General features: G+C 49.1%; 6 non-coding genes and 6 pseudogenes across 6 annotated transcripts; 11 read left to right on the forward strand and 1 right to left on the reverse strand.

The window, feature by feature from the left end:
- Positions 1-1,171: 1,171 nt before the first annotated feature.
- LOC138243663 (U1 spliceosomal RNA) lies at positions 1,172-1,336 on the reverse strand. Its single transcript, XR_011192311.1, has one exon. It is a non-coding gene; the product is annotated as a U1 spliceosomal RNA (small nuclear RNA).
- Positions 1,337-3,824: 2,488 nt separating this feature from the next.
- Positions 3,825-3,943, forward strand: LOC138244584 (5S ribosomal RNA). The gene has a single exon (XR_011193199.1). It is a non-coding gene; the product is annotated as a 5S ribosomal RNA (ribosomal RNA).
- A 1,183-nt stretch (positions 3,944-5,126) lies between these two features.
- LOC138218692 (5S ribosomal RNA) lies at positions 5,127-5,245 on the forward strand (annotated as a pseudogene).
- A 536-nt stretch (positions 5,246-5,781) lies between these two features.
- Positions 5,782-5,900, forward strand: LOC138218605 (5S ribosomal RNA; annotated as a pseudogene).
- Positions 5,901-6,436: 536 nt separating this feature from the next.
- LOC138219105 (5S ribosomal RNA) lies at positions 6,437-6,545 on the forward strand (annotated as a pseudogene).
- Positions 6,546-7,082: 537 nt separating this feature from the next.
- On the forward strand, positions 7,083-7,201 carry LOC138217340 (5S ribosomal RNA). The gene has a single exon (XR_011181052.1). It is a non-coding gene; the product is annotated as a 5S ribosomal RNA (ribosomal RNA).
- Positions 7,202-7,737: 536 nt separating this feature from the next.
- Positions 7,738-7,846, forward strand: LOC138219106 (5S ribosomal RNA; annotated as a pseudogene).
- A 537-nt stretch (positions 7,847-8,383) lies between these two features.
- Positions 8,384-8,502, forward strand: LOC138217341 (5S ribosomal RNA). The gene has a single exon (XR_011181053.1). It is a non-coding gene; the product is annotated as a 5S ribosomal RNA (ribosomal RNA).
- Positions 8,503-9,039: 537 nt separating this feature from the next.
- LOC138218483 (5S ribosomal RNA) lies at positions 9,040-9,158 on the forward strand (annotated as a pseudogene).
- Positions 9,159-9,695: 537 nt separating this feature from the next.
- On the forward strand, positions 9,696-9,814 carry LOC138217789 (5S ribosomal RNA). Its single transcript, XR_011181440.1, has one exon. It is a non-coding gene; the product is annotated as a 5S ribosomal RNA (ribosomal RNA).
- Positions 9,815-10,351: 537 nt separating this feature from the next.
- On the forward strand, positions 10,352-10,470 carry LOC138216143 (5S ribosomal RNA). The gene has a single exon (XR_011179855.1). It is a non-coding gene; the product is annotated as a 5S ribosomal RNA (ribosomal RNA).
- A 537-nt stretch (positions 10,471-11,007) lies between these two features.
- LOC138218484 (5S ribosomal RNA) lies at positions 11,008-11,126 on the forward strand (annotated as a pseudogene).
- Positions 11,127-11,163: the final 37 nt, after the last annotated feature.

Raw genomic sequence — 11,163 nt, forward strand, 5'->3', positions numbered from 1 at the left:
TAGCATCCAGCGGGGGCCTCTTAGTGAGCCCAAGATCTCATCAAGAATCGGCTCCAGCAACAGGGCTGGGCGCATTGTTCCATTCTCCGACCACTCTCGGTGTAAACAAGTCCCTCCTGGTCTCTGCTTGAAATGCACTTTCCTGCGTTTGCTTTGGTGTAACTGGCTTCCCCTGCATGGGCGAATGTGAAGAAGATCCTTAGTAAGTCATTGAAGAAAACCAAGAAGAGGTCGGAGTGGCCTCTGTCGTTCATCAACGATCCACTCAGGCAGTACTCCTCCTATTCTGCCAGTATGCGGATTCGAACCGGGGTTGTTGCGGCCACAACACAAATTCTGAGCACTATACGATCACAGCGAGTTACCGAGACATACACAGCCAGTAGGAAAGGATGTACTCTCTTTGTGTGACACTAGTCGGAAAAGTCCTGATGCTGCATTTCAACTGAGCCCTAGTATACATCAACCCTTCGACACTCTGAGTGCCAACTCTCTTGTGTGTTTTCTCCATCAAGCAGGTCATCAAGGCAGCAATTACAGTTTGCTTACATGACGCACGCACAACATGGCTGTATGCTCCCATATGGTCTGGCGGTTACGATACCTGATCTTCACCCAGGTGGCCTGGTTTCAGCTCCTTGTATGAGAACGTGTCAGTTTTGCCTCCTGCTTTCCAAAGATCAGCATGTTTTACGCCTCCCCCGAATATCGAAGCTGCCTCTAAATCTGCAAATGAAGATGAGTCGACAAACCACTTGTTTTTCGTATAACTATACATATATTCATTTAATACTGATTTCATTCATTGAGCACGGATACAATAGAGGTACAGCCATTCACTGTTTGACATGTCTGCACTGGTACAGAACCTAGCAATCAGAAAACGGGTGAAACTGTCTTGAGAATTAGCATACAGTACCGAGGCCCCCATGACCAAATAAAGGCTAACCTCGATAATCAGCCTAAATAATGCAGACAACAGCAAAACGACTGACTTTGAAAAGGGAATGAATGTCCGGAAGGAGTAGTGTAACCAGCTTGAAATGCTTCTACGGACCTCTAACTAAAAGAAACCGGGAACCAGCAGTGGCATCGACTCCTTTCGAACTGGGATCCTATCGCAGCTCATGGTGTCCTAACTCTCCCGTATCTGATATTGGACCAAGAACATCAGGAGAGAGCGCGAACGCAGTCCCCCACTACCAGAAATTATGCAGTCGAGATTCCCACATTTGGGGAATTCGCAGGGGTCAGCACAGCCGGAGTGCAATGACCGAGCATCGCCCTGGGTGAATCGATTTTTTAAGAACTTTATTTTCTTTTCACAAAAAAATACAGGACATCACAAATTAGAAAGCTTTACATTAATATACATACTTAAAACAGTATATATAATCACATCTCATTACATTTTGACACGGTACCAGTTATATAGCAACAATTTATTTTTTTCTGGTGCAAATCACATTCTTTACTTAAACATGATAATGTTTTTCACAGTTTCTTGAGATATTGACCTATGCTCTCAATTTCCCACAGATTTTCTGCTTCCTCCCTCCCTTCTCTCCACAGATCTCTGAGGTAATAGTTCTCTCGGGTGATGAACAGGGCCAGGCTACCTGCTGCCTTGACTGGGACCTCGATGCCTTTGAACAGCCCCATGTTCCTCACTCTCCACAGGGCGTCTTTCCCACTGTTCACCACGGCCCAGATCCTGTCAAACATGTCAGGAGGAAGTTTGACAGGAGAGATGCAGTTGTAGCGGCAATGCTTGTTAATAAGATAGAATTAGGCGGTGGTATTCTGTCCTAAATGAGGCCCCATCTCACCCTCCATCTTTGTGGTGCAGCCACAGAGAAAGTATTCATGCAGGTTGATTTAAGATGTTTTCTTTTGATAATGGACAGCTCCCAGATGGGGATGCACTTAGCTTAGCCTGGCTATCATGATCAATGGTCATCCATTGGTGCCTATCTGTCTAGGGAGTGCCGAATGGACATCTGGACTGCATTCCTAAGTGTCAAGAGTAAGTGACTCATATCTCACCTTGACCAACCAATCAGGGACTGGCAGGGCGTGGTAATACCACGTGGGTCTCTAATGCCCGCCAAACTCTCAACCAATCAGCACACATCTATGTCTTGGTCAAAAAGGGAGCGCAAGCTCAGATCGGGGCTCTCCTTGGCCATTTTCGCGTATCCTCAGAGACAATCACGTGACAACTGCTGTTGTCTGCAAAGGGACTTGGACTTTGTTCTAAGCGCGAGGCCGAGGATCCCATACGTACTCAGAATTCTACCAACGTGAATGATCCGCTTGATCAACGGCAGCCTACAGTTTAAGCATCAAAGTCTTACATGTAGTAAGATTTTACCACGTTTCGGAAACGTTTTTACATGCTCCTTCTGACCATCTTAACTTTATATACTTTGTGAAAAGTCATAAGATATTCACATTTTCTGTGAATGTGCTCGTTATCGGAGTAAACAAAAGCATACTTTTAGAATTTGATTAATAGGGAATATAATATGGAATCACGTACCTAAAGAAATTAATAACGATATAATTATTTTTATGTACTGTAGCTCAAATAGTAGTATAATACACTTTCTATGGATACATGTGCTTCTACGCAACGCAGAAGCACATCCACAAGTAACATTACCTAGCTAAGAGAGGACATTGGCTAGCCATTATGATAAATACAGTGGAAAAAAGCAATTGGGAAAATAAGACCTGCTGATCTGTTATACATACCAGGAAGAGAACAGAATATGATTTTTTTCTGTTTGAAACGTGTGTTGTCTTTATGAAATTCATGTATTTTAAACGTTTAATTAAGAAGAAAAAAACTTACAGAAAGATACTAAGCTGATCACGAGATAGAAAGATCACCCGTTTTTCGCGCATAAAAAGTGGCTATTAACTGGGTGAACTGTTATTAACTGGAGTCAACTGGGTGAAAACACATAATATGAACATGAAACAAAACAAAAAAAAAAATAAGATACAATCTACAGACATTAAAACCGGTGTCATGGAAATATAACTATCAAGGAAGCCACAAGAGAGAGTTCTCACCTGAGTAAGGTCTTCATTTCAATATTGGGAGCAACCAGAGACTCAATTTGTTACAAGCAGTACAGGGTTTTCATAAGACGTTGCGCTGTAAAAAAGCTCAGCGCTTTGTCCATTCTAAAACTTCCACTTTCCCTAAGAGAAAACAGATTACATCAAAAAGCGAAAGAAGAAGCACTAGATATGTTATTCAAAGCTTATCAGTTACTTTCAGCTAATTCTAACGACCCAGACAGCATATATTGTTTTGGTACATTGTCTTCTAAAGTAACCTAAACAGTGTACTTTGTTGACGCACTGTTTTCTAAAATTCTGCACGTACTGTAGCACAGCAATTACATCCTTGAAATACATTATCTAAAAGCCCCAATATATTTCTTTGCAAAGCTCTCTACATTTTAAGAATCAATTTACTTATTAGATTTCCACTTAAAGACTTGTTCGGCTGGCGTTCGGGGAGTCACGTTTTTCAGAATTGTATTGAGATCGTTTTCCACAGAGCTCAGATGTCAAAGCACAGCAGCAGCTCTCCACAGCGATCCTCTATAGCGCACTTTCTCCCGCAGCTCCGTCCTCATTGGAAGGAAGCAAGAGTGAAAGGCTGAAGTGAAATAGAGCGGGGACGAAGGCAGTGAAGAGAGAGAACGTGGGAAGAAGAGAAAAACGCAAGGGAAAAAAAGCAGCGTCGTAAAAGAGGTGACGGAGCTGTCCTCTCAATAAGAAGGGTGCCAGCGAGCCTTGCTCTTGCTTACGGCCACACCCCCTTGAGCACGCCTGATCTCGTCTGATCTCGGAAGCTAAACAGGGATGGGCCTGGTTAGTACTTGGATGGGAGACCGCCTGGGAATACCAGGTGCTGTAAGCTTTTAAGCGCAGGAGGCGCCCTATCCCCGCTCGCTCGCTCATTCCCCTGTTCACACGTGCAGTGCGGCTTGTCCGTCTGTTTATTTGTCAGCTTTGGCGAGACACGGGTGCTTGTGTATTAGCGTGAGCGTTTTTTATTCTGATCAGGAACAGTTTTACAAGTCCGCAAAGGATCGAGGAAAGGTTTATTGCCAGCTGAAAAGAGACACAGCGCTTCGGCTGTGGAGACTTGTTCGGCTGGCGTTCGGAGAGTCGCGTTTTTCAGAATTGTATTGAGATCGTTTTCCACAGAGCTCAGATGTCAAAGCACAGCAGCAGCTCTCCACAGCGATCCTCTATAGCGCCCTTTCTCCCGCAGCTCCGTCCTCATTGGAAGGAAGCAAGAGTGAAAGGCTGAAGTGAAATAGAGCGGGGACGAAGGCAGTGAAGAGAGAGAACGTGGGAAGAAGAGAAAAACGCAAGGGAAAAAAAGCAGCGTCGTAAAAGAGGTGACGGAGCTGTCCTCTCAATAGGAAGGGTGCCAGCGAGCCTTGCTCTCGCTTACGGCCACACCCCCTTGAGCACGTCTGATCTTGAAAGCTAAACAGGGATGGGCCTGGTTAGTACTTGAATGGGAGACTGACTGGGAATACCAAGTGCTGTAAGCTTTTAAGCACAGGAGGCGCCCTATCCCCGCTCGCTCGCTCATTCCCCTGTTCACACGTGCAGTGCGGCTTGTCCGTCTCTTTATTTGTCAGCTTTGGCGAGACACGGGTGCTTGTGTATTAGCGTGAGCGTTTTTTATTCTGATCAGGAACAGTTTTACAAGTCCGCAAAGGATTGAGGAAAGGTTTATCGCCAGCTGAAAAGAGACACAGCGCTTCGGCTGTGGAGACTTGTTCGGCTGGCGTTCGGAGAGTCGCGTTTTTCAGAATTGTATTGAGATCGTTTTCCACAGAGCTCAGATGTCAAAGCACAGCAGCAGCTCTCCACAGCGATCCTCTATAGCGCCCTTTCTCCCGCAGCTCCGTCCTCATTGGAAGGAAGCAAGAGTGAAAGGCTGAAGTGAAATAGAGCGGGGACGAAGGCAGTGAAGAGAGAGAACGTGGGAAGAAGAGAAAAACGCAAGGGAAAAAAAGCAGCGTCGTAAAAGAGGTGACGGAGCTGTCCTCTCAATAAGAAGGGTGCCAGCGAACCTTGCACTTGCTTACTGCCACACCCCCTTGAGCATGCCTGATCTCGTCTGATCTTGGAAGCTAAAAAGGGATGGGCCTGGTTAGTACTTGGATGGGAGACCGCCTGGGAATACCAGGTGCTGTAAGCTTTTAAGCGCAGGAGGCGCCCTATCCCCGCTCGCTCGCTCATTCCCCTGTTCACACGTGCAGTGCGGCTTGTCCGTCTCTTTATTTGTCAGCTTTGGCGAGACACGGGTGCTTGTGTATTAGCGTGAGCGTTTTTTATTCTGATCAGGAACAGTTTTACAAGTCCGCAAAGGATCGAGGAAAGGTTTATTGCCAGCTGAAAAGAGACACAGCGCTTCGGCTGTGGAGACTTGTTCGGCTGGCGTTCGGAGAGTCGCGTTTTCAGAATTGTATTGAGATCGTTTTCCACAGAGCTCAGATGTCAAAGCACAGCAGCAGCTCTCCACAGCGATCCTCTATAGCGCCCTTTCTCCCGCAGCTCCGTCCTCATTGGAAGGAAGAAAGAGTGAAAGGCTGAAGTGAAATAGAGCGGGGACGAAGGCAGTGAAGAGAGAGAACGTGGGAAGAAGAGAAAAACGCAAGGGAAAAAAAGCAGCGTCGTAAAAGAGGTGACGGAGCTGTCCTCTCAATAAGAAGGGTGCCAGCGAGCCTTGCTCTCGCTTACGGCCACACCCCCTTGAGCACGCCTGATCTTGGCTGATCTTGGAAGCTAAACAGGGATGGGCCTGGTTAGTACTTGGATGGGAGACCGCCTGGGAATACCAGGTGCTGTAAGCTTTTAAGCGCAGGAGGCGCCCTATCCCCGCTCGCTCGCTCATTCCCCTGTTCACACGTGCAGTGCGGCTTGTCCGTCTGTTTATTTGTCAGCTTTGGCGAGACACGGGTGCTTGTGTATTAGCGTGAGCGTTTCTTATTCTGATCAGGAACAGTTTTACAAGTCCGCAAAGGATCGAGGAAAGGTTTATCGCCAGCTGAAAAGAGACACAGCGCTTCGGCTGTGGAGACTTGTTCGGCTGGCGTTCGGAGAGTCGCATTTTCAGAATTGTATTGAGATCGTTTTCCACAGAGCTCAGATGTCAAAGCACAGCAGCAGCTCTCCACAGCGGTCCTCTATAGCGCCCTTTCTCCCGCAGCTCCGTCCTCATTGGAAGGAAGCAAGAGTGAAAGGCTGAAGTGAAATAGAGCGGGGACGAAGGCAGTGAAGAGAGAGAACGTGGGAAGAAGAGAAAAATGCAAGGGAAAAAAAGCAGCGTCGTAAAAGAGGTGACAGAGCTGTCCTCTCAATAAGAAGGGTGCCAGCGAGCCTTGCTCTTGCTTACGGCCACACCCCCTTGAGCACGTCTGATCTCGGAAGCTAAACAGGGATGGGCCTGGTTAGTACTTGAATGGGAGACCGCCTGGGAATACCAGGTGCTGTAAGCTTTTAAGCGCAGGAGGCGCCCTATCCCCGCTCGCTCGCTCATTCCCCTGTTCACACGTGCAGTGCGGCTTGTCCGTCTGTTTATTTGTCAGCTTTGGCGAGACACGGGTGCTTGTGTATTAGCGTGAGCGTTTTTTATTCTGATCAGGAACAGTTTTACAAGTCCGCAAAGGATTGAGGAAAGGTTTATCGCCAGCTGAAAAGAGACACAGCGCTTCGGCTGTGGAGACTTGTTCGGCTGGCGTTCGGAGAGTCGCGTTTTTCAGAATTGTATTGAGATCGTTTTCCACAGAGCTCAGATGTCAAAGCACAGCAGCAGCTCTCCACAGCGATCCTCTATAGCGCCCTTTCTCCCGCAGCTCCGTCCTCATTGGAAGGAAGCAAGAGTGAAAGGCTGAAGTGAAATAGAGCGGGGACGAAGGCAGTGAAGAGAGAGAACGTGGGAAGAAGAGAAAAACGCAAGGGAAAAAAAGCAGCGTCGTAAAAGAGGTGACGGAGCTGTCCTCTCAATAAGAAGGGTGCCAGCGAGCCTTGCACTCGCTTACTGCCACACCCCTTTGAGCACGCCTGATCTCGTCTGATCTCGGAAGCTAAACAGGGATGGGCCTGGTTAGTACTTGGATGGGAGACCGCCTGGGAATACCAGGTGCTGTAAGCTTTTAAGCGCAGGAGGCGCCCTATCCCCGCTCGCTCGCTCATTCCCCTGTTCACACGTGCAGTGCGGCTTGTCCGTCTCTTTATTTGTCAGCTTTGGCGAGACACGGGTGCTTGTGTATTAGCGTGAGCGTTTCTTATTCTGATCAGGAACAGTTTTACAAGTCCGCAAAGGATCGAGGAAAGGTTTATCGCCAGCTGAAAAGAGACACAGCGCTTCGGCTGTGGAGACTTGTTCGGCTGGCGTTCGGAGAGTCGCATTTTCAGAATTGTATTGAGATCGTTTTCCACAGAGCTCAGATGTCAAAGCACAGCAGCAGCTCTCCACAGCGGTCCTCTATAGCGCCCTTTCTCCCGCAGCTCCGTCCTCATTGGAAGGAAGCAAGAGTGAAAGGCTGAAGTGAAATAGAGCGGGGACGAAGGCAGTGAAGAGAGAGAACGTGGGAAGAAGAGAAAAATGCAAGGGAAAAAAAGCAGCGTCGTAAAAGAGGTGACAGAGCTGTCCTCTCAATAAGAAGGGTGCCAGCGAGCCTTGCTCTTGCTTACGGCCACACCCCCTTGAGCACGTCTGATCTCGGAAGCTAAACAGGGATGGGCCTGGTTAGTACTTGAATGGGAGACCGCCTGGGAATACCAGGTGCTGTAAGCTTTTAAGCGCAGGAGGCGCCCTATCCCCGCTCGCTCGCTCATTCCCCTGTTCACACGTGCAGTGCGGCTTGTCCGTCTGTTTATTTGTCAGCTTTGGCGAGACACGGGTGCTTGTGTATTAGCGTGAGCGTTTTTTATTCTGATCAGGAACAGTTTTACAAGTCCGCAAAGGATTGAGGAAAGGTTTATCGCCAGCTGAAAAGAGACACAGCGCTTCGGCTGTGGAGACTTGTTCGGCTGGCGTTCGGAGAGTCGCGTTTTTCAGAATTGTATTGAGATCGTTTTCCACAGAGCTCAGATGTCAAAGCACAGCAGCAGCTCTCCACAGCGATCCTCTATAGCGCCCTTTCTCCCGCAGCTCCGTCCTCATTGGAAGGAAGCAAGAGTGAAAGGCTGAAGTGAAATAGAGCGGGGACGAAGGCAGTGAAGAGAGAGAACGTGGGAAGAAGAGAAAAACGCAAGGGAAAAAAAGCAGCGTCGTAAAAGAGGTGACGGAGCTGTCCTCTCAATAAGAAGGGTGCCAGCGAGCCTTGCACTCGCTTACTGCCACACCCCTTTGAGCACGCCTGATCTCGTCTGATCTCGGAAGCTAAACAGGGATGGGCCTGGTTAGTACTTGGATGGGAGACCGCCTGGGAATACCAGGTGCTGTAAGCTTTTAAGCGCAGGAGGCGCCCTATCCCCGCTCGCTCGCTCATTCCCCTGTTCACACGTGCAGTGCGGCTTGTCCGTCTCTTTATTTGTCAGCTTTGGCGAGACACGGGTGCTTGTGTATTAGCGTGAGCGTTTTTTATTCTGATCAGGAACAGTTTTACAAGTCCGCAAAGGATCGAGGAAAGGTTTATTGCCAGCTGAAAAGAGACACAGCGCTTCGGCAGTGGAGACTTCTTCGGCTGGCGTTCGGAGAGTCGCGTTTTTCAGAATTGTATTGAGATCGTTTTCCACAGAGCTCAGATGTCAAAGCACAGCAGCAGCTCTCCACAGCGATCCTCTATAGCGCCCTTTCTCCCGCAGCTCCGTCCTCATTGGAAGGAAGCAAGAGTGAAAGGCTGAAGTGAAATAGAGCGGGGACGAAGGCAGTGAAGAGAGAGAACATGGGAAGAAGAGAAAAACGCAAGGGAAAAAAAGCAGCGTCGTAAAAGAGGTGACGGAGCTGTCCTCTCAATAAGAAGGGTGCCAGCGAGCTGTGCTCTCGCTTACGGCCACACACCCCCGAGGACGCCTGATCTCGTCTGATCTCGGAAGCTAAACAGGGATGGGCCTGGTTAGTACTTGGATGGGAGACCGCCTGTGAATACCAGGTGCTGTAAGCTTTTAAGCGCAGGAGGCGCCCTATCCCCGCTCGCTCGCTCATTCCCCTGTTCACACGTGCAGTGCGGCTTGTCCGTCTGTTTATTTGTCAGCTTTGGCGAGACACGGGTGCTTGTGTATTAGCGTGAGCGTTTTTTATTCTGATCAGGAACAGTTTTACAAGTCCGCAAAGGATCGAGGAAAGGTTTATTGCCAGCTGAAAAGAGACACAGCGCTTCGGCTGTGGAGACTTGTTCGGCTGGCGTTCGGAGAGTCGCGTTTTTCAGAATTGTATTGAGATCGTTTTCCACAGAGCTCAGATGTCAAAGCACAGCAGCAGCTCTCCACAGCGATCCTCTATAGCGCCCTTTCTCCCGCAGCTCCGTCCTCATTGGAAGGAAGCAAGAGTGAAAGGCTGAAGTGAAATAGAGCGGGGACGAAGGCAGTGAAGAGAGAGAACGTGGGAAGAAGAGAAAAATGCAAGGGAAAAAAAGCAGCGTCGTAAAAGAGGTGACGGAGCTGTCCTCTCAATAAGAAGGGTGCCAGCGAGCCTTGCTCTTGCTTACGGCCACACCCCCTTGAGCACTCCTGATCTCGTCTGATCTCAGAAGCTAAACAGGGATGGGCCTGGTTAGTACTTGGATGGGAGACCGCCTGGGAATACCAGGTGCTGTAAGCATTTAAGCGCAGGAGGCGCCCTATCCCCGCTCGCTCGCTCATTCCCCTGTTCACACGTGCAGTGCGGCTTGTCCGTCTGTTTATTTGTCAGCTTTGGCGAGACACGGGTGCTTGTGTATTAGCGTGAGCGTTTTTTATTCTGATCAGGAACAGTTTTACAAGTCCGCAAAGGATCGAGGAAAGGTTTATCGCCAGCTGAAAAGAGACACAGCGCTTCGGCTGTGGAGACTTGTTCGGCTGGCGTTCGGAGAGTCGCGTTTTTCAGAATTGTATTGAGATCGTTTTCCACAGAGCTCAGATGTCAAAGCACAGCAGCAGCTCTCCACAGCGATCCTCTATAGCGCCCTTTCTCCCGCAGCTCCGTCCTCATTGGAAGGAAGCAAGAGTGAAAGGCTGAAGTGAAATAGAGCGGGGACGAAGGCAGTGAAGAGAGAGAACGTGGGTAGAAGAGAAAAACGCAAGGGAAAAAAAGCAGCGTCGTAAAAGAGGTGACGGAGCTGTCCTCTCAATAAGAAGGGTGCCAGCGAGCCTTGCTCTCGCTTACGGCCACACCCCCTTGAGCACGCCTGATCTCGTCTGATCTCGGAAGCTAAACAGGGATGGGCCTGGTTAGTACTTGGATGGGAGACCGCCTGGGAATACCAGGTGCTGTAATCTTTTAAGCGCAGGAGGCGCCCTATCCCCGCTCGCTCGCTCATTCCCCTGTTCACACGTGCAGTGCGGCTTGTCCGTCTCTTTATTTGTCAGCTTTGGCGAGACACGGGTGCTTGTGTATTAGCGTGAGCGTTTTTTATTCTGATCAGGAACAGTTTTACAAGTCCGCAAAGGATCGAGGAAAGGTTTATTGCCAGCTGAAAAGAGACACAGCGCTTCGGCAGTGGAGACTTCTTCGGCTGGCGTTCGGAGAGTCGCGTTTTTCAGAATTGTATTGAGATCGTTTTCCACAGAGCTCAGATGTCAAAGCACAGCAGCAGCTCTCCACAGCGATCCTCTATAGCGCCCTTTCTCCCGCAGCTCCGTCCTCATTGGAAGGAAGCAAGAGTGAAAGGCTGAAGTGAAATAGAGCGGGGACGAAGGCAGTGAAGAGAGAGAACATGGGAAGAAGAGAAAAACGCAAGGGAAAAAAAGCAGCGTCGTAAAAGAGGTGACGGAGCTGTCCTCTCAATAAGAAGGGTGCCAGCGAGCTGTGCTCTCGCTTACGGCCACACACCCCCGAGGACGCCTGATCTCGTCTGATCTCGGAAGCTAAACAGGGATGGGCCTGGTTAGTACTTGGATGGGAGACCGCCTGTGAATACCAGGTGCTGTAAGCTTTTAAGCGCAGGAGGCGCCCTATCCCCGCTCGCTCGC

The sequence above is a fragment of the Lepisosteus oculatus genome, chromosome 14 (assembly GCF_040954835.1).
Source record: "Lepisosteus oculatus isolate fLepOcu1 chromosome 14, fLepOcu1.hap2, whole genome shotgun sequence".
Classification (NCBI taxonomy): domain Eukaryota; kingdom Metazoa; phylum Chordata; class Actinopteri; order Semionotiformes; family Lepisosteidae; genus Lepisosteus; species Lepisosteus oculatus.